General features: G+C 45.6%; 1 protein-coding gene across 1 annotated transcript in view; it reads left to right on the top strand.

The window, feature by feature from the left end:
* ARHGAP39 (Rho GTPase activating protein 39) overlaps positions 1 to 22,037 on the top strand; it is a 197,790-nt gene that overhangs the window by 1,400 nt on the left and 174,353 nt on the right. The gene's annotated exons all lie outside the window — the stretch shown is intronic.

Consider the following 22,037-nt stretch of genomic DNA (forward strand, 5'->3'; position numbering starts at 1 on the left):
TACATGGCTGAGCAGAAATATATAGCTTCCATATATATTTGTGCAGTTGTGGGATCCTACTCTGGAGAAGCCCACATCCACAGCCCTGGAGAAGCTGCAAGCCCCTTACTCAGTTCCTCACTGGTGCTTTGGCTGCCCCGCTGCCTCGCTGTCATGCCTGGATCCCTTGGATCCCCCCCATCCAATTCCTCACCTAGTCTTAAAACGCCTGTTTCTGGACTAGTATATTGCACCCATCACCCCTTAAGGCTGCTCTGACCCTCCCCCTATCCAGGGTGATTGAGAGGGGGCGATACATCCTTCTGCCTCTGAACTCCCCTTCCCCATGCAGGGAGGTGCGTCGCCTTGCCTGGCAGCCCTGCCTCCCCCACCCCGCTATAGCCATTGCTTGGAGGTTGCACTGTCCCTTCTCAGGCGGTCCCTACATGGCACTCCCCTTCAGTCCTGCTCTCCCCCCCCCCCCCAGCACCTGCTCTTGCCCATCCTTCTGCAGGCAGGTGGCTTTCCCCATGCCCTGCCTTGTTGCGGCTGCTGTATCGCCTTTCCCGCTGCTGGGCTTTGAGTCCCTGACGGGGTGGGGTGGAGAGGGGGGAGATTCTGCTGCTGCCCCATCGGATGCCCGAATGCGCACCGGTCCTCTGGTTTTAAGGCACTCCCTTTCCCTCCTGAAATCAGACCCCCACCCTCAATCCCAAATGGAGTAGTGTTGTTTGTGAAACCTGTTCTTATAGAGGTGGAATGTTGTGGCTGCCCTTTTTTTAGAGGCTGTCTTGATGCCTCTCATTCATGGGGTGGGGGGTTAGATGGGATTACGGGGCAGGCAGGCAAGATGCAGTGGTGGAGAGTGGGTTTTATGGGGTGGTGGTTTTAATTGGGTTTTTTTAAAGCATGGGTTCTTAAGTTGGACATGAGCCAAGTGAATCAGGGGTGTGTTTGGTAAGGGATCACAGACACATCCAGTACTGAGCCTTTAACGAGCATGTTGAAAGCACGGATGACCACAAGTTTGGCAAGAGGAGTCAGTTAGGGGTTTTGTGGGTGGAAATAGCTTGGAAGCTTATTAACAGCAGTGCAAGGAGTACCGAAGAATGTCTAGCTACTGGTTTGTTCTGTAGAACTGAGCTAGATGGGAGGGAGAAATGCAGTCTGATTTCCGTCCCTGCCCCCTTCGAAGTGGGGGGGGGGGAGATACAGGTTGAGGGTCGGTATCTGAGCCAGCAAATCTGGGTGTTCTGATGTTTGCATTCTGTGTTGAGCTGTAATGCCTGGGATGGGCTGTGAGGGCCCCCTGGTGCAGTGGGAGGGGTTGGGGGGTGTAGAAGGTGAGGGTTGGTATTTGGGTGGTGTGTGTGTGTGAGAGAGAGAGAGAGAGAGAGAGAGAGGAATGCAGAGGTTAGCACAGAATGGTGCTATGTTCAGAGCGTCCAGAGGTGAGGATCGGCATGTGTTTGAGGGTGGATGCCTGGGCTGTCTTTCATTTATTTGCTTTCTGTGGCAGTAGCTTCCAGCCCCTTGCTCTGTCTTGCCCTTTTATTCTGTATGCTGCTAAGCTACTGCAAGACGGGGAAGTATTAATTTTTTCCTGCGCAAGTGATAGCATTTCAGTTAACCCTTTAGTGGCGACCTTGGCTCCTGATCTCTACACCTGGCAAACTGAGGGGAGTGGTTGGATGAAGTGCTGGCTGCGTGGAGGCAGCAGGTGGCTTGAATTGAGGTGTGGCTGTGTTTGCACCCTGACCACTAGATAAGATGGGACGCTACAGTTTGGTTCGTCTGGGCTATAGGACCTGCCGGCTGGATCGCTGCCCCTGAATTGTTGGCTTAGATATCACGTGCAGCCTGTGCCCTGCATGGTTGCATGGAATACTGATAAATGTGGTACCGCTAGTTCGGTGCGAACTCCCAGCAAGAAGCTGCCTTCCTTTGCATCTTTGCTGCCAAGTGTTAATTGCTCAGGAGTGTTGTGGGAGGGGAGGAAACCAACACCCCTGCATTTTGAATAATAGAACTTAAATTTAGCAAGGGCTGGATGATTTCAGTCTCTACAGAGGGGATGGGGTGGGGTCCACAATGCATCTTTCTCTAGCTGCAGGCATAGCAAGTAAGGCTTGCTCCCTGAATTAAAGAGAAATGGAGTTTAGCCAAGAGAAGAATTTTCTGCAGTACCCAGGGAATGAGCCTTTCCAGTAAAAGAGGTATTGCCTTAATTTGTCTATGTGTTGAGGAAGGGATGCTTTTTGTGACATTGTTGCTAGGATGATGAGGCTGCTTATATTACTGACTCGGTTGATGGTGTTGGCGCTGAATGCAAGTAATCTCCATGTTTTACTGCTTCTTGGGAAGCCATACCTTTTGCTTTCCCCTCCTAGCATATTTCCTGGCTCATTTGCTTGAGCTATCTGGAGGTATATTGCCCCTTATCCTGCTGGGATCTGCATGGCTTAATCCTAGTCTGATTAGAAGATGGTCGTTATTTGAAAATCAGAGACTGGATTTGGTGGCTGTGCCTGAACTGTTCATGAAAGAATAGGTTGGAGGCCAACTCCGGTAGTGTTTTCTGCCATTCAAGAACTTGCATGGGGTGTGTCTTTCTGATCCTGATAGATCTGCCTCCAGATGATCTATTCCAAATCTCATCTATTCCCCCCCCCCTTCCTTCTTGGTCCCAAATCTAGGATGATCGTAACCTCATGTCACTGAATCTGCCAGTGCATCTAAACCCTTTGAATGTTTTTGTTGAAGCTATTTTGGACTTTTGGTGGTGTATCTCAGGGGCATAGATTCTGTTTTGGTTCCTCCTTTGTGGAGAATTCCATTTATCATTTAACCACAGAAGTGTGTATGAGAGAGATACTTTCTCCTCCAGCCAATTTTCTGTCCAGGATTTGGGGATGAGGTGCAAAAGGTCTGGAATCTTGTGAGAGAAGGATCTTTAGGAGGCCAGTTCTGGCTGTCATGCCTGCTAGTTTGCTTGTTGCGCTGGCGTTCTCCAAATCATATTGGGTTAGAGAGGTGTCTACAGAGTTTTCCAAGGAGCCAGTGAAAGAGTCCGATTTGCAAAGAAGAGGAAAAACAGAATGATAGGGTCGTGGTCTGGCATTGTGGAGATCTAATGTGAGAAATATTCCCAGTTAGGTTTTAGCATCCAGTATTATTGCCTCTAAGTTACTGGTGGTCTGTATGTTGCCTAGAGTGCGGTACTTATGGAAAGATCGCAAAGACTTAAATGCTTTACTACAAATCCAGATAAGAGAGCAGACTAGGCCTAGCTTTCTGTCACTTGCATCTTTGGTTTGTGTGTGTGGAGGAGGAGGAGATTACTGGGGTCCTTGGCCAACAGTCCAGACTTTCTTAGCTCATGGTCAGATGAACTGCGTAGTAGATAATTGATCTTCTGTCTGGTTCATGAGTTTTGTACATGAGGTGGTGACTCTTAAGCAAGAGCAAATGATAAAACTTTAACTTCCCAGATAGAAACAAAAAGTTTACATGACTTACTCTTGGAGTATTTGCCTACTTCTGAAGTATCTCAGGATAGTAAAATGTCCCAAAACAAACCCATGTGTGTTTTGTATCAGGAAAAGGATATTTAAGGCTGCACTTATTTACTGGTCGGGGAGTAAGCCCCATTGAACTCAATGGGATTTACTTCTGAATAGACATGCATAGGATTGTGCTACCAGTCTGTTTTCCCTGGATAGGTATTTGTTTGAAAATGCCACAAGACATTATTTTATCCCAATACTTTCATTGTCTCAGACAACAAAGCTCCCCAGGGGCAAAAGTCACTGTATTTTTTTTAGGATATTTCCAGGGTCTTTTTGGTTTTCAGAAAGAAACTTCTATATGGGCACTCACATCTGCTTCCCTGGAGCAGTTTTTGTTGGAAAGCTTTCACCTCAAATGTCTCAGTTAGCTGGGACAAAAAACCACTTCAGATGCAAAGTCACTTGATTTTTTGGTATATTATATCCTGGTGCTCTTTAGTTTACAGAGGTAAAAATTTAAATGGAAAGTGAATAAAATTTGGGGATATTGTTTATCTCTGTGCATGTGACAATGCTTTAGAAAGACTATATTCAAAGTGTACTTCTGTGTAAATAATGCCATGAAAAGTGCACCTGGAGAATTTTTTTTGCCCCATTTCTGTTGCGGTTTTGGAACCCTCTTATGTGAAGCTGCCTTCTGTGGGACCCAGCCATTGGAGCAAAATAGAGAGGTCTACTCAAATCCTGAGTGGAGAGACGTCTTTCCCAGCCTTGAGATTCTTTTACCTGCAATTGCCAATTTTACCTGTGACCTTCTGCATGTAAAGCATGTATTCTACAACTCTGCTATGGCCCCTCTTTATATATTATCTGGTTATTTGGGGAAAATGGCAAATGCTATGGCTCAATTAAGGTGATTATCTAAACCATGGTTTGGAGAATCAGAATCAATCTTGTGGGCTCATATAATTCTTCCTCCCCTCTCCTGGCCTCTGTTTGAGTTTGCAGTTTCAATAGCCTTTGCTGGTGATGATGTCTGAATTACCAAGCTATGGCTAGTGGTTGCCCCTCTAAATCAGGATGGGAAACCATGGTTTGAAGGGCAGGTACTGAAAGGGAAGCTGTGAATGAAAGGGGATGAGGCAGAGAGAGGGGCAATTCTAAGGCTCCTGACTATAATCTGGAAGCTCCTCTAAATTAGCCTTCTTGGGTTACTCTTGGCTGTATAATATTGATCCTGGTTTGCTGTGTTTGATCTTAAGAGCCATGCTGGATCAGACCAAGGGTCCATCTAGCCCAGCATTTTGTTCACACAGTGGCCAACCAGCTGTCGACCAGGAATCCACAAGCAGGGCATGAGCGCAACGGTCCTCCCACCCATGTTCCCCAGCAACTGGTGTACATAGGCATACTGCCTCTGAAACTGGAGGTAGCATATAGCCATCAGGACTAGTAGCTGTTGACAGCCTTCTCCTCCATGAATTTGTCCAATCCCCTTTTAAAGCCATCAAAATTGGATCTTGTTGAGTTAGTAGAGAAGCTGGAATTGCTAGTCCAAATGCAGAGCAGATAACATGCCAAATGAGTTAATTCTTATATATTCCTATATTTATAATATCACAGCAGGCATTTTTGGCCTTTAAAGTATAGTCTTCTATTTATTCCAGAAATGCAGCAAAATTATGGGGACAGAGAGTCAAGAGTTGTTCTCCTGGATTCAGAAGATTACTGTTTTACCCTAGCATCTTTCAGTGGAGAAGAGCCCTTCCTGTAGAGATCAACCAATGTGGGCTGGCCTTGACAGCCAACCAAGCATTTTGTGCTCACTGGACCTATGCCCCTTCCCCAAGGGCAGGGGTCTCATCCCTGACCTTGCACTGCACTTCTGAAATGCATTGCCGGGAAGGGGACATCCCCTTGCTTCCTTCTCCAGCTCCATGTTTGTGGGAACGCTGCACATTGCGAAAACAACCCCTTGCCCTTCTTCCAGCTTGGTTTGACTCAGTGGCATAGCCCATAATTGGCATGCAGGATGTCTCAGGTCCAATCCCTGGCACCTTCACTTAAAAGAATTTTTTGTGAACCGCCCAGAGAGCTTCGGCTATTGGGCGGTATAGAAATGAAATAAATAAATAAAATAAATAAGAATCTAGCAGCAAGGAATACCTTTTAAAGTCTGAGATGCTGGAGAGCTCCTGCCAGTGGGATACTTGTTAATACAAGTAGTTAACGTGGTTAGCAACTGGCTGTGTGTTGGGCTGTTGTTGTTGTTGGGGGCTGATGGCAAAAATGGTGTCACTTAGCAGGTTGTATAGATGTGATTGCAACGCTACCTCTTGCCTATATCTTTTATATACATAAGCAGGTCACAAGGAGGCTGTAATAGAAGCTTTCCCCATTTCTCCTGAAATTACAATGCTTGGATTTAAATAAACCCTAATGACTATAGTCATACATATTTTTCAGGAATATATAAAAGTTTCAGCAGGTTGAACACAATTTTGATGACATAAACTTCCTTATGAAGACTTAAAAAATGGAAACTGGACAAATAAAAGTAACAGACCATGACTCCAATTAAAATGTATGTAGAGATGGACTGAGAAATTAGAAGGGATTATATATGGAGATTGAATCCCATATTGTTAATTAAGGAGGATATTAAAGCTAGGATAAAAAGGAATATAGAAAGATATTTTGAAGAAAATAAAACATGGGAAGCAACAGAAACAATTAGATGGGAAGCGGGCAAGGCAACAATAAGAGGGGTTATATATAAAAGAGCTAAGTTTAATTAAAAAGACACTGGATCAAGAAGTTAGCAGATTAATAGAGCAGTACAAGTACACTGGTCAGACTAGAATCAGAAAAGAAATGGAAAAATTGAGGAAAGGAGAGGCATTAGAAATAAATAAAACAATGATAGACATGTTATATGTCAAGCAAAGGTATTATGCGTTTACAGGTAAAAGCTCAATTGTTGGCGAACAGAGTCCAGAAAAAGAGAACTAGGAACAGAATGTTAGCTCTGAATACAACAGGAGGAATTTAAACACATGATCAAAAGGAAATGGGAAGAGTATTACAAAGTTATTATAAATATATTTATGAAGGGAAAAGGATAGAAATAAAGCAGATTCCCATTTCTCCTGGAAAGTTTAACCAGTTGTATGCTGTGTTATACAAAATCCAAGCTTAACCAGCGTCTTCAAAAGGGGTTACACCTGTGCGTCTCAATCTGGGAGCAGCCCATCAAAACTCAGCTGTGCAGTGTTGGAAGCACCCATGGATGTCAAAAACAGCTTCCCTGGCCCCTGCTGCGCTTTCCTTCAAACTCTAGGGGAATCTATGTATGCAGCAAAACAGTAGGAGAATCAGGACCTGCTAAAACCTGGTGGGGCTTGGTGGTTAAGACTAAGCTCTGAAACGGAAAGTGCCTGGTTTGAATCTCGCTTCTGTCATGAACACACTGGGTCAGGGGTAGACAACCTGGTGCCCTCCAGATGTGTGGAAGTACAACTCACATAATTCCTGACCATTGCCCATGCTGGCTGGGGCTGATGGGAGTTGAAGTCCTAAAAGGGTTTTAACTCTGGTGGTCGCCAGGTTGCCTGCCCCTGCGCTAAGGCCACTTTCCCCATCTTGGTGCCCTCCAGATGTGTTGGACTGCCACCATGATGACTGGGAATGTTGGGAATGCTAGTCTGCGAGGCTGCTCTGTGCACTGAGGGCCACTTCTGGACACATCTTATGGTGTGGAGGGGATGACTACACACGGTGCAGGCAACCTCTGGATCTACAAGTTTTGTTCCTGCAGGTGGCAGTCAGCCCTTTTGGCAACTGCTTAGGAACCACAGGCTGGGCTTGTCAATCTCTGAAACTGTTGGGAGTCTTTTTTATGGTTGGCAGGCAGGTTGCAAGGGCTTCCTTTGCCTAAAAATGGCAAGCCAACCAGCAAGAGGGTGGAAGAACTGATACTCTTCACTTCTCTTCCAAGGTAGGTGTGTGTGTGTGTAAGGGTGATGAAAAGGCTTCTGCTTGGGGCCTGTTCAGCTTGCCCAGTTAGCTGCTTCTTGCCATGCTACTGTGACCCAAAGTGCCATCCATCCATCCATCCATCCACCCTTCCTTCCTTCCTTCCTTCCTTCCTTCCTTCCTTCCTTCCTTCCTAGAAGTGTTCAATAGCCATTCTACTAAAATGATCATGATGGTGTGTTCTGGTTAAATAGGTCGCCATTTGAGAGACTTGGAAGATGGGTGTTGAGGGTTGCTCTTCCAGGAGATTTACACTGGGAAGGCCAGAAATAAGAGCCTGTTTAGTTCACAAAACTGTACTTGGCAGTCTTGTGTTTCACCAGTTTACGTCTTGGAGTGGGATTGGGGCCTCTCAAACTGAGCTTTAAATTTGTGACACAGCATGGACTGTTTTTTGAAGAGAGTGTCTTGACCGGTCCACTTCATTTATTTTTGGGTTGCCATTGGATGTACGCCTCTGCTCTTGCCTCTTTTTTTTAAAGGTGCTGACATTTCTGTGTCTGCCTCGATGCGTTTCTGTCTCTGTCAGACATTTAGCTCTGAGCTCTGCCTGAATGTAAATGAGTCCTGTGGGCAACTTCTGTGGAGATCCAGCTTCTCAGTAGGTGGAAGCTGAAAGCATGAATGACCCTCTGAGCCAAAGACCCATTATTGTTGTTGCATTGATTTTACTCTGATGCCTTCTGCAGGCCTATGCTTTTCAGGCTCTGGAGCTAGGCTGGGTTCAGAAGCACGACAGCCATCAAAATGCAGCAATCTTTGGAGCTGAGTGGCTTTGCCAGCATTATTATAGAGCTGAATCTTTCCCCCTTGTTTTTCTCATGCTATATATGTGAATTAGACAGTAGTGCTTTGGGGGGCCCTCTTTTTTTTTGTAATGTAAAATGGCTGCCAGCAGGCCTGAGTAAGCGGAATAAGTGAATATTTTGCCAATCTAGTGCAACAGGGCTGCTAATAATAAGTTTACTAGCACACCGTTTTATTTAGTCTGCCTGCCCACATGTCTCTATGTTGGTCACTTGTGACACATTAAGGCCAATATCATACTGCCCTTATACAAATCTATGGTGTGACCGCACTTGGAATACTGTGTACAGTTCTGGTCACCACACCTAAAAAAATATATTGTAGAGCTGGAAAAAGTGCGGAAAAGGGCCACTAAAATGATCAAGGGGCTGGAGCATCTCCCCTGTGAGGGAAAGTTACAACAGCTGGGATTGTTTAGCTTGGAAAAAAGGAGGGTAATGGGAGACATGAAAGAAGTCTACAAAACTGTGCATGGTGTGGAGAATGTGGAGAGGGAGACATTTTTCTCCCTCTCTCAAAATACTAGAACCCAAAGGGGTCCTCTCATGGAGCTGATTGGTGGGAGATTCAGGACAGACAAAAGGAAGTCCTTCTTCACACAGTGCTGTTACAGTAGCAGTGCTTAAGTCCTTCTTCACACAGTAGTGCTGTTACACCTGCATAATAGGCTCTACGTCAGCCTGTTCTGGGGACAGGAAAATGGGGGAACCACATGAGCAGTTGGCTCTTGGATGGAGACCTGGAATCTAAGGAGGGATGTGGACCTGTGCAGGATGTATATACTGAACTAATACCTCTCCTGTTCTTGGAGCAAATGGCAGAGGTTCACACTTCCATGTGTGTGTTGGAATCATTTTGTTCAAATAAAACTGCATTTTCTGCATGAATATTCTGCAAATCTTTTTTCTTTCTCTGTCATAAAACCTGAATTCCTGTGATTTTTTTTTTTTTAGGAATGCACATGCACCCCCCCTTGCTTATTACCACGTTACTATATGTTTAAGTGCACAGTTAATGAACTGCATGGTGACTTGGCGCCAAGGAATCTGATGCTCTTCTCCCCTCTTCGCTCTTTCTTCTCTTGGTTCCCTCCCTTGGTTAGGGTTTTATAGCACCTTGGAAGACCAACAAATGTGCAGCCCAACCCTTTGCATGTTTACTTGGAAGTAAACCCCACTAAGTTCAATGGGGCTTACTCCCAGGAAGGTATGCCTAGGGTTTTGGGTGGCATAAGCTTTTGTGGATTGGAGCCCACCATGTCAGATGCACAAAACGTTGGCCTTTTTATCAAATCCAGGCCACCGGTTCAGAGTAAAAACCTTTGAAGCACTCATCCATCCTTCTCCAACCTGGTGCCTCCAGATGTGTTGGACTGCAACTCCCATGGCTGTTGGCCATGCTGGCTGGGAATCATGGGAGTTGTAGTCCAGCACAACTGGAGGGCACTGTCTTGGGGAAAGGTGCACTAATCTATTTGATACTACTGGAGTAGTAATTTCTAGCCACAATGGAAGTTTAGAAAGGCTTCAGTATGAGGAAAACATCAGTCGGAAAATTGATACATGATGAATCTGATGCTGTAGAGGGACTTGTAAGGTGGGAGTACAGATACGCTGCTTTGTCTCTCCCCATCAGAACTTTGAGCAGTAATGTACGTAGAGAAGGGATGGCCCTTCAGATGTAATAAATGGGAGTGGGATTCCTTGCTGACAACTCTGGCTGCAGCAAGTCCTTGTGCAAATGTCTTCACCTTCTACTTGCTGTGTCCCAGTGGCATGTTCTGTTGTGAGCTTCATGGGGTTCAGCTTCTGAACAATGGAGAATTTGAAGCTGATCATCAAAGTCCTTGAACCCTGAGCCATATACTGCCAGCTTTCCATATAGCCAAGAGGTGTCTGTCTGTCTCTCTCTCATGCATGCATGTCTCCATGACATCAAAAATTGGTTTAAAAAAAATGCTGTATTAGCTCCCACACACACACACAACAGATTGCTTTTTATTCAGTTAAAATTAGATATGGCCAATGCAGACATACAAAAATGCCTGGCTAGTGTGTGTGTGTGTGTGTGTGTGCCTATTTCTCACCTGTTCCAAAGAAACTTGTTCAAGGTAACTGTAACAGTGCATGATTTATTGCCCAGTATCCTTCGGGCTGTGTCAAAAAGAGTGGCTGGAGCATGTAGAAAGCTTTGTGTATACTCTTTGGAGAGCAGGAAAGGCAAAAGCAGTTCTACTTATCTGAGAGATGGGAGGCTTTAAAGCAAATTGAAGTTGTTCTTGAGCAGTGCGCTGGGACTTGTACTCTTGCCAATAGCAAGCGCAGGCTGCTCCTTCTCCATTTTACTGAGGAGTACAGTAACTCCCTGCAGCGACCTCCTAGGGTTCTCTTCATCAGCCTGAGTTTTCCAGTAATATTCCAGGCTCTATGTGTTCTGCAGGTTCTGTGTCTGCAGTTCAGAATCTGACAAGGTATAAGGGCACAGCTGCATTGGAAACTCTTCTGTACCCCTTGGCCAGTGGTTAGCTTGAAACTAGAGCATGAGTAGTACCTGGAAGAAGGTAGCACTCTAGGAACATAGGAAGTTAGCCAGGTCTATCTAACTTGGCAACGCCATGGTTTTGGACAGGAGTCTTTCCCAGCTGTATTTGGAGACGCTGGGGATTGAACTTGGGCCTTTCTATATGCAAAGCGTGTGCTCTTCCACTAAGCTGCAGTTGCTGTATGTGATATGATGTTGGACCTGGATTGATGAGACACTGCTTCCAATCCCTACTCAACCATGAAGCTCACAGGAGTGGCCTAGACATGCCAGGTCAGACCATTGGTCCAAGGCGACGTCATACGTTCAATACTAAGGTTATATGTCTGGGTACTGCTGGTAATGGAAAGCTGTGGCAGCCATGTCTATGTAGAATGGGCAAAATGCTGCATGAAAATGAGGGGAATAATTAGTAGGAATGGAGTGAATATACTATATTTTAGGCTTCCTATGACTTATTTGGAGATGGTGTTTTAGATATCTTGTAAGACATGAGAATACAGGCACTGGATCCTTTCTTGTCTAGCTATCTTGTATGATAAACTCAGCATTTTCTTAGCACAGCACCACACTTTGTTGCAGAGTCCTCAATGTTTTGTGAAAGTTTTTGTTCCAGAACCCACAGACGAAGGAATTCAGCTGATATGTACTACGCACAATAAATCTGCAGCATGTTTTCCTCCGTATCTGTATTTGTGATGGGTTTGACAAGGTCCTTGCCTGGACAAAAGTGCTCCTCACTCTAGGGGAATGGGGAAGTTGTTCTTCTAAAGAACGTCTAAAATTGTTCTTCTAAAGGGGGGGGACCTCTTTCAGCGCAAGGGCCAAATTCGGTTTCAGGGAAGTTCTTGGGGGCTGCATTCGAGTGTGGGGCAAAAGTGGGTGGGCCAAAGATACCAGCATATTTTAGCTTAATACTGCCAAGAACTAAGTCTCAGGAGGCATTTCAACCTTTTAGAATAGGGGAAAAACTGCTCAAAAGCCAAGAAACCACCAAACAATTGGTGGATTGGGAAAGGGGGTGGGGTCACATGGGAACCCCGGAGGGCCTGATTCTCTCCCCCTGTCCCAACTCTGTTCTAAAATTTAGAATCTAAGTGCTGCTTTAATGCACCACCTCAAGGACTGAGATTTCTTGGTGATGGGGAAACTCTTGGGAAATGTGGGCAGCCACGGTTTTCTGCCGTCTCTGACTGCACTTTCTGGGTTTCTCTTTAGCATTCTGGCCTTGAGGGTACCATCAAATGAGGGCCGTTACAGAAGGTGAGCTGGTATCTTCCGCTGGGCCAGCTACTGTTGGTGGAACAGTCCAACTGCTCAGCTGTACAGCGTGCTCTTTCTTCCTTTTTGCCAACAGATGCTTGCCCTTTACAAGGCATCGGCTGTTATGCATTCCATAATAAGACACACAAGCGCTACCTGTGTGGTTTGCCCCTGTGGGCCTGCATGAGAGCTCTTGGTGTGGCTGTTCTAATGGCATCGGTGACATATTTTAAGAAGTGTAAGATTACGGTGGAATGCATGCATTTCTCCAGCGACAGAAGGTAATTGGTTTTTAAGCCTTGTACCTCAGATGGCAGACGGCATGCTTTGTCATCTCTTATTGCTTACTCAGGTGTTTTAATGGGCAGGGGGAATCTCTGGCAAAAACTTTGACATGAAAACAGGTCTTATTGCTGGCATTGCATATACATTCAATGACACTGAAGCAGCACATTGTGTGGTACATAAATTGTTTGAGTTCCTGTGAGGAAGGTATGCCCAAAATTAATAAAGCAAAACAGTTCTTTTATTTTACTTATTTATGTGTTTATTTCTATATTGCCCAATAGCCAAAAGCTGTCTGGACAGTTCACAAAAATTAAAACCACAAAGCGCAGAATAAAACAGTATAAAATATGAAAGCTTTAAACCACATGTAACAGTACAACCAGAATAAAACCTAGCAGCAATGCAGAGATTTAAAATACAGATTTAAAACACCAAAGCTATAAGACTAGGAAGCTAAAATACTGGGAGAATAATACTCCGTACTCCAAATCCCAGGGCCATGATCTGCTATTAGCAGTTTGAAATATCACTGAAACAGGTGATAGTAAAGAATGTGATCCCCCCCCCCCCACAATGCACCAGGTGGAGGCTGCTGCTGCCTTTCAGGATCAGGGTTCCTTGAAAGTGTATGTGTCACAATTGGACCAGGATTGGGATTCCCCAGTGCAATTCCAGGTGCTCAGGGGCAAATGCCTCAACTTCCCATTGGTACTCCAGGGAAATGCTAGGCTCACAGGTGCATCCGGCAAGCCTGTGGTTAGAGTCCTGGTGTTGCCAGAGGCTTGCTCGTTCTCAAAGTGAAGTGAACACCTGGCAAAAGGCCACAGTAGTAGTGGACTAGGAGGATCCTGTAAAGGTAAACATGATCTGGTTTGCATGTAACCACAGCCCTGAGGATGTGTTGTTGCCTTACCGAGAGTTTACCCACGATTTGTCTGCCAGATGATCGTGCAAAGCATTGGTTGTTTTTTCAATTCCTGGGTTGTTTGATTCCCTCCTTTTTCACCTGCTCCCTCCCTGTATCCCAAATGCCTTCGTAGTGCTATAGAACTGGGATGTAGACCAGCTGGGTTGTTTTTTGTTTTTTTACCACTATTGCCCATTGCCTGGCGAAACAAACCATGGTTCTGGGTTTTCATGCCATGGGCTGGTTCACGCAATCAAATAAGCCATGGTGGGCTGCGGTGCGTGCCAATGCCCATTTTGAATATTCAAGCGATGGCTTGTGTCGTCTGAACCTGGCGGCAGGGGTTGTGCGAGTCTTAACCTTTGTGTAACCAGTGTTATGTGAGGGTTGTTTAACCCTCCCACAGCCCCCGCCACCTGGGTTCTGATGACGTGACAAGCTGTGGCTGCGGTTCCAATATTCAAAAACTGCTTGGCATGTGCCACAGCCCATCATGGCTTAAACAAGCTGCTGTGGGCTGCGGTGGTCGTGCAAAATGGGTCAACGACAACCCATAGTTAAAACAACCCAGAGTTCGCAATTTAGCAACAAACTATGGGTTTTCTTCCTGGGTTGCTCGTGGTTAATAACCCATACTTAATCCATAGTTTTGGGATTGTGTGTAATGACAACTCAGGATTCAAAAACCGTACTCCTTGTTGTTACTTGTGAACCAGGTCACTGACTTTAGGATGCAGAACTGATCACTGTGGATATCTGGTTTACCTTCATTCCTTTTCAAGGGGCAATTTCTCACAGTGCTTCCTATTGAGGACAAAAAACCTCAATTAATATAATCCCAAACCAGCGGGGAGTCCTGTGGCATCTTAAAAGGCTTAAAAGTTGATGGTCGCTTGAACTTTCAGAGTAGCAACATAGGAAGCTGCATTATGCTGAATCGGGCCATTAGTCCATGTAGCCCAGTCCTGTCTACACTAACGGGCAGGAATCTTTGTCTGCCCTTTTTGGTGATGCTGGGTTTGAACCTAGGACCTTCTGCACGCAAAGCGGGGGCTCTGCCGCTGAGCCACATCTCCTCCTGTTGAAAACAGCAGCATGTCAGCAGCTGCCGTTATTCAGAACTGGCCTTGGGTGTTCTGAAATCTGGGGCAGGGGCTCATAAGGGAGAAGATGCTCCCTGGAAAAAGTGCTGGGCTGGAAACCAAGCAATGCAGCACGGGTGGGTCCATCTGGTCCCCTGGACTGTTCTCCCAGTGGCTGGTTATATGCCTCCTGGAAGCCCCCAAGTAGGCCTTGAAGGCCCTCTTCCACTGTTGGGCCCCAGTAGCATACTGCAGCCTTGTGAATTTAATTCACTTGGTAGCCATGGGCAATGAGGAAGTCCATGTAGGTGAGTGAGTGGGCTGGTGGAGGAGGGATGGCTTGCTCCATCCCTTGGCCACCAGTCCATTTGGTAAAAGGCAGTTTTTTCTTACTATCCTGCTAAGAGGCTACTAGCCTCATGTTTCCATGCTGTCTCCGGAGGAGAGGCTCATAAAAGCTTTGTAGGCTAGTAGCACTTGGGAGCTTATTTACAAGGCTAGCATACTTGTCTCTGAAACTGAAGGTTTCATATAGTCAGCATTACTAATAGGAGTTGATAGACTCTTCCTTTTGCCAGGCATTTCTGGAGTGGGGTTTATGGCTTTGTTATAACCCCCCTGTTTGTTGAAAATGACAGTTGGATATTTTTTAAAGAGGGTACCAATAAGCATTTATGCTAAAATGTTATCCACTTAATAGGCATGCAGTGAAACTCAAATTGCTATTTAAAGCATCTACATTTGGAGCTGGCCTCCTTGACCTGTAGATGACATGCTGATCACAATGGCCACCTCCTACCTCCCTGTATCCTTTGCTCCACAACATTGTGCAACAAAAATGTCAATTCTACAAATAGTAAATCTGCATTATGACAGCGTTTTCTATTTGTGTGTTTCTACCAGGATTTTTCTATGCACTTTCCAGAATGTAAAACAAAACGTCTCCCCCTGCTTTTGTGCCGCAGGGTGTCCAGAGCTATTATGGCGTGGTGGAAGACTTCTGTGCCTACTTTGTCATCAGAAGTTGCTTGGGTGCGATGACAACAACAAAAACACTGGGAGGAGTAATTCTGAAAACATTAAATGTTTCATGAGCCTCCATCTAGGGAGATTTTTCTTCTGTTCCTGTAATATGGCTGTTTTTCAAAGCCCTCTCGTATTGATTTGTCATTACGAGCCTTCGTGTTTGCTGTCCATTTGTTCAAGAGAAAGAAGGAGAAACCGGATAAATGTTCTGAAGCCATCTAGAGTGCTCACGGGATAATGGCTGGCTGATAAGCAACTCCGTTATCTGCCCTTATGCAGCTGTGGAGTAGATGCAAGATTGCTTGTAATCTTTTTTTAAAATTATTTTTCCATCTAAAATGACTGCATATCTTAACACTTCTTGCCTCAGGGTGTGGAGCTGCGGCACGCTCTGTGTTCAGGGCTGTGTGTGCCCTGTAAAGTTTAGTGCCTAGCAAATCCACATCTTGCAACCTATGTATGTTACTCCAAATTGAGACATTCTGTATAATTTCCCCCTTTTTGGCACTTCTTTATTCTACAATGTTTGCTGCTTTGCGGAATTCATCTTGTTAGTCAAAACTAGAGAGGCAAGGACAGAAAAGACCCACCCCCAGGCTGCTGGAAATCTTACTTTGCCACACCTCCTGGTTTCTGAGATTATGGCAGCCATCCTTTGCAGCCATGAGGGCTAGCAATGTGGCAGCTCAGTACTGCGTTCCTGCAATTGCGTTCCTGCATTCGCACACCGACCCAGATACGTTGAGATTTTGATAAGGATTGGATAATTTACTTGGCACAGATTAATACGAGATCTTGCCTCTGGTAGGAGGTAAGTCGATATTCTAGTATCTGCTTCAAGCTCTAAGGTTTCATAAAATCCTTTGTGGAGCTTTTTCTATTCACTTTAGGAGGGACAGCAGCAGGGCCTAGTCCTACAAGCTGGGTAGATGCCCTTGTTAAGGCCTTGTGCAATGCCTTTCCCTCCACTTTCCTTGGCTAACCTTTGTCCTTACTGGATGAGCATGATAGACTGCGATTTGTTCTCATAAAAGCTTTCTGTCAGCCTCTGACCTCGCTGCCTCTTTCTTGAGGTCACTGTCTGATCTCATCTGATGTCATAGTGAGTGCATATGGAAGGGTGAGGACGCATCAGTTCTGATGTTGCAGCGTGCCAAGGCCCGCATGGGAGATTTTTTAAATTCTCCATCTCTAATAAGCTTTAAATATAATTACTACATCTTTGCCTGAATGCCATGGATGTTTGGATGGCACCTTGTTAAAGTGGATTGAATGGTTTCAGAGCCTACAGTCTAGGTGAAAATAGCATGTGAGCTGTGTCTGCTATTGTACCTTCAGCTGTTCATCCACAAGAGAATGATGGCTGTATAAGTGCTTAAGAAAGATAAACTAAGCAATTTTTCATGAAGTGCTTTAGTGTTCAAAGCCCCTTGTGCATTCTCAGTAATCTTCACATACACTCCACTTAATATGGGCTGTTACTATTCCTATAGTGCAGGGGTGGGCAAATTGTGGCCCTTCAGATGTTTTGGCCTACAGTTCCCATCAGCCCTAGCCAGCATAGGCAGTGGTGAGGGGTGAGGGGAGTTGTGTGGTCCTCCAGATGTTTTGGCCTACAATTACCCCTGCTATAATGCACAGTGGGGGCTTGGCTGTGGGTGAGGGACAGTGACTTGCCTATAGCCACCTAATGAGGTTTGACCAACATTGGACTGGTCCATTGACTTAAGTCCTTTTTTTGGACTTACCAGAGAGTATCATTGCCACCCATGTGGGTAGTTACCAGGCGTGCGTGAGTGAGTGTGTGTGTGTCTTTGCTATTTCATGTTTGAGATAAAAGCGTAAAATGGTAAGTGTTGTATCCACAGTCAAACTTCAACTTCATAAACTAAGCTATGACGCAGTAGTTGCACGTCAGCTTTATATAAATACACCCCCCCACCCCATATATATATTCACAAACACATGCACACAATTTAGTGGGAGGTCCACATATCATCAGCCTTAATTTCCTCTTAATTGTGTGACTTACAGGGAGGCCTCAGTTATGCTAAGGAAGCTGACTAACTTTTCCTTGTGCAGTAAACACTTGAGCAGTATCAGCGTGGCCTTGCGCTAGAGACAGCATTGTCATAATGCCAAGGTGCTCTTCAGAAACACTAGCAAAGGAGACTTTCCAAAAATCCCCTGTCTCTTTGCCTAATCTTGTGGGCCTGAATTAATCTCCCTTCTTATATGCGTGTAAACAGAAGTTGGTGCAGGCTGTATTTAATGACTTGTATGGAAAAATGCAGTGTGTGCTCATCATACTTGCAGGCGGCAGCACAGGCAGGGATTCTGAATGCTTCAAAGGTGAGGATTAGGGGACAAAATAATTATGATAAACTGGCAAAACTTGACTATAAATAGCAGGAGAATTCAGCAAAGACAAATGAAGAGAATTATACTTCAGAGAAGGAAAACAAATCCTCATGTTCCAACCCCCCTGTAAAACATACCAGTTTGGGCTAGCTTCTGGTAGCTGGAATTTTAAGTGGGTGATGGGTGAGGATGAAGGGTGGATGTGTTAAACATTTTGCAGTTTAACATTTGTGTGTATGGGGGTGTTGTGGCATTTGGATTTTTAATGTGGTGTTGGTGGCTATAAAACCCATTATTGGCTAGTTGGGAGCATACAGATGCTGTAGGGCTGTACCTGATTAAAGGTATTTTCTGTCCAAACTAGATATCATGCAAGTGATTAGCAATGGTGCTCAGTGAGCTTTCTTTCCAACACAAATGGGTTGTGGGGGGGATGATGTTGGGGGGGGCAAAGGGTTAACCTCTCCCATCAGGGTTCTTATCCAGACTGCTCCTGTTATTTACTTTAACAAAACCCAAAACTTCATTCATACAATTGCTAATTGTGTGAATGGTGTCACCTTTAAAGAAGCTTGTTTGAAAAGGGCGCTCTTGTTAAGTGTAGACATCTTTTTAGTTGATTGAACCAATGAATTAGCTGAACGTTTCAGCCCTTACACTTTGTAACTTTCAGTATTTATTCTGGCCCCCTCTAAGCCTTTGAAATGCAACCATGGTGTAAACCTAACAAGAGATAGCTGCCTGGACCATAGCACAGCTAAGAAGCTGAAGTTTGTCATTGGAAATCCATGAAATTCCATGAAAATGGAATCTGATCAGCAAAGAATTGGTAGAGAATCAAGATGGACTGGAGGTTGGTGCACATGGTGTGAATGTAACATGGTCTGGCCCTAGTAGACTAGAATTGCAGTCCAATTGTTCATCCCCCCCCCCCCCATAAGTAGGACTGAGACTTACTTGGGAACACGGCATTTGCCTTGCCATTTTCAACCTGCCAGATGCTTTTGTATCTGAAATCTCTGCTGCTTTCTTGGTATCCGTAGAACACTGCTCTCAGCTTTGCTCTCTGCTATGAGTGTGTTGTAACGTGCAGTCCAGCTAGCCTCAAGGAGCTTCTCTTGAGGGTCATAAAATCCCCCGCCCCCCCCCCCCCGTTATTAGCTGACCTTTTGTACTCTGCAGCTTTAACAGCCCTGGTTGGGTCAGGGGACTGGGCGAGTAGCCCCACTCCCGCTGCACAGCCAGTCATCAAAGTACCTCTCCCAAAGGCCTTGCTCCCCTTAGAGACTCAGTCCTGATGGAAAACTCATGTGGAATGAATGGCTTTTGCCTCTCTAGTTTTTGCTTGCATCATTTCAATACTATGTTTGGAAGAAAGAGCTGCTGAATTAGGCTCTCTCAAAGAAGAGGTGGATTGAAAATCTCTCCTACATTATATAGATTCCCTGACTAGAAACGGCATCATTTTGTCTCTGGAGCAGTTTATAATGCTCCTGATGTTTCAGCTATGTTCTTCTCTTCAGACATTGAGCAGGCTGCATCATCACTGTCCTTAACACTGAGCGTGGTTGGTTCTGTGCCTCTGTCTGTTTGGAAGCAAAACAGGGCCACCAAAGGATGAGATAGTGGGGTCTGCATGTTGGGGGAGAGGGACTTCCCAGGTATGTAGAAGTTCATAGGTTTATACATTCAAAAGAAAAAAAAGAGTTCGACCCAACAAAGACTGAACCTGCTTGCTGTCCTTCATGAAACCCACACAATAATGGTGTCCGCTGGGGGTGGGGTGGGGTGGGGTGGGGTGAGTGTGAGGTGAGGGACTTATTCTGCTTGGGCCACTAACAGTTTACAGTGTCCAGGAAAGGTAAGGTCTTCACTCTCAGAACCGCTGTCTATTCTCTTTGAGAAATCATGGAGGATGGGGGAAGTGCCAGATGACTGGAGGAGGGCTAACGTTGTCCCTATCTTCAAAAAGGGTAAAAAGGAGGAACCTGGGAACTACAGACCAGTCAGTCTGACATCAATCCCTGGGAAAATTCTGGAGCAGGTCATAAAGCAATCCATCTGGAAGCACCTTGACAACAATGCCGTGATTACTCGAAGCCAACATGGATTTGTCAAAAACAAGTCCTGCCAGACAAATCTGATCTCATTTTTTGATCAAGTCACCTCCCTTGTAGACCGTGGGAATGCTGTAGACATCATATACCTCGACTTCAGCAAAGCTTTCGACAAAGTGCCCCATGATATCGTGATGAGCAAACTAGCTCCAAGTGGGCTAGATGAAACAACGATCCGGTGGATCCACAGTTGGCTACAGAATCGGACTCAAAGAGTGCTTCTCAATGGGACCTTCTCAAACTGGGGAGAGGTAACGAGTGGGGTACCGCAGGGCTCAGTCCTGGGCCCGGTGCTCTTCAACATTTTTATTAATGACTTGGAGGAGGAGGTGCAGGGAATGCTGATCAGATTTGCAGATGACACCAAATTGGGCGGGATAGCGAATACTTTGGAAGACAGAAACAAAATTCAAAGTGATCTGGATAGACTGGAGCGCTGGGCAGAAAACAACAGAATGACATTTAATAGGGACAAATGCCAAGTTCTGCACCTAGGAAAAAGAAACCAAATGCACAATTACAAGATGGGGGATACGTGGCTCAACCACACTACAAGCGAGAAGGATCTTGGAATTGTTGTCAATCACAAGCTGAATATGAGCCAACAATGTGATGTGGCTGCAAAAAAGGCAAATGCTCTTTTGGGCTGCATTAATAGAAGCATCGCTTCCACATCCCGGGAAGTACTAGTTCCCCTCTACTCAGCACTGGTTAGGCCTCATCTGGAGTACTGTGTCCAGTTCTGGGCACCACACTTTAAGAAGGATGCAGACAAACTGAGAGGGTTCAGAGGAGGGCAACAAAGATGATCAGGGGACTGGAAACAAAGCCCTATGAAGAGAGACTGAAAGAGCTGGGCCTGTTTAGCCTTGAGAAGAGAAGACTGAGGGGAGAGAGGATAGCACTCTTCAAGTACTTGAAAGGTTGTCACAGAGAGGAAGGCCAGGATCTCTTCTCGATCATCCCAGAGTGCAGGACACGGAATCATGGGCTCAAGTGACAGGAAGCCAGATTCCGGCTGAACATCAGGAGAAACTTCCTGCTTGTTAGAGCAATACGACAATGGAACCAATTCCCTAGGGAGGTGGTGGGCTCTCCCACACTGGAGGCATTCAAGATGAGGCCGGACAGCCATCTGTCAGGGATGCTCTGACTTGGATTCCTGCATTGAGCAGGGGGTTGGACTCGATGGCCTTGTAGGCCCCTTCCAACCCTACTATTCTATGATTCTATGCACACCGTGAATTTAAACCCCCCTTCCACATTATGGGAGGAGTTTCAGGATGGGGAAGGGGAAAAGGACTCTTCTTCTCCCATGGTGAGTGCTGATAGCTCATGTTCGAGGCCAGCAAGAGTGCATCTCTTAGGGAGTGGATTCACCACAACATTGGTTGCCGGTCTCACTCATTAACGTTTGTGAGCTGCAGGAGCTCAATGGAACTTCCATCTACAGAGCCCATCCACCCCTAAACCCAGAGCTAGCGCGTGCGCGCACACACACAGGCCTTCACACAAAGTGCAAGCAGCATACACAAGCACCCCCAAAACAAAACAGACCCCCCCCAGGGCTTCCCATAGTCCCCCAGCTTGCTCCCTGCTGCACTATGGTCACTTCTTTCACACATTCAGGAGTGGGCAGGAGCAGGGTCCCTTTTTCCTCCCCTTCTAAGTCAGTTTTGGCTGGGTGTGCAGCAAAGCACTGGGCTCCAGCTGCCCCACCTTTTCACTTTCCTAAGGGTGTGTCTGAGTTCATGTTGGGCCCAGAGGCATTCTGGGAAAAGGAAGAGGGTCAGTAAGCCTGAGTCTGGTGCCTATTTTTTCAGTGCACCTGAGGTAAAAATTTTTTAAAAATGGGAGGGACGGGGGCATGTTGGCACCTATAGACACAAATTTGAAGACCCCAGAGCTATAGTGTTCTGGAGGCTATGGTTGTATGATGCACTGAAATATATGTAACTTGTGGTATGCAAATGGGTGGATACATGTCTTGAGATGGTAAGGAAATGTCCTTTTGTTTTTTAAAAGATGGAGACATAAGAAGATAAGAGCCATGCTGGATCAGACTGTAGGTCCATCTAGTCCAGCATTCTGTTCACACAGTGGCCAACCAGCTGCCCATGGA

This window comes from Heloderma suspectum, chromosome 4, assembly GCF_057233095.1.
Source record: "Heloderma suspectum isolate Gila_16-S chromosome 4, 16-S_ref, whole genome shotgun sequence".
NCBI lineage: Eukaryota > Metazoa > Chordata > Lepidosauria > Squamata > Helodermatidae > Heloderma > Heloderma suspectum.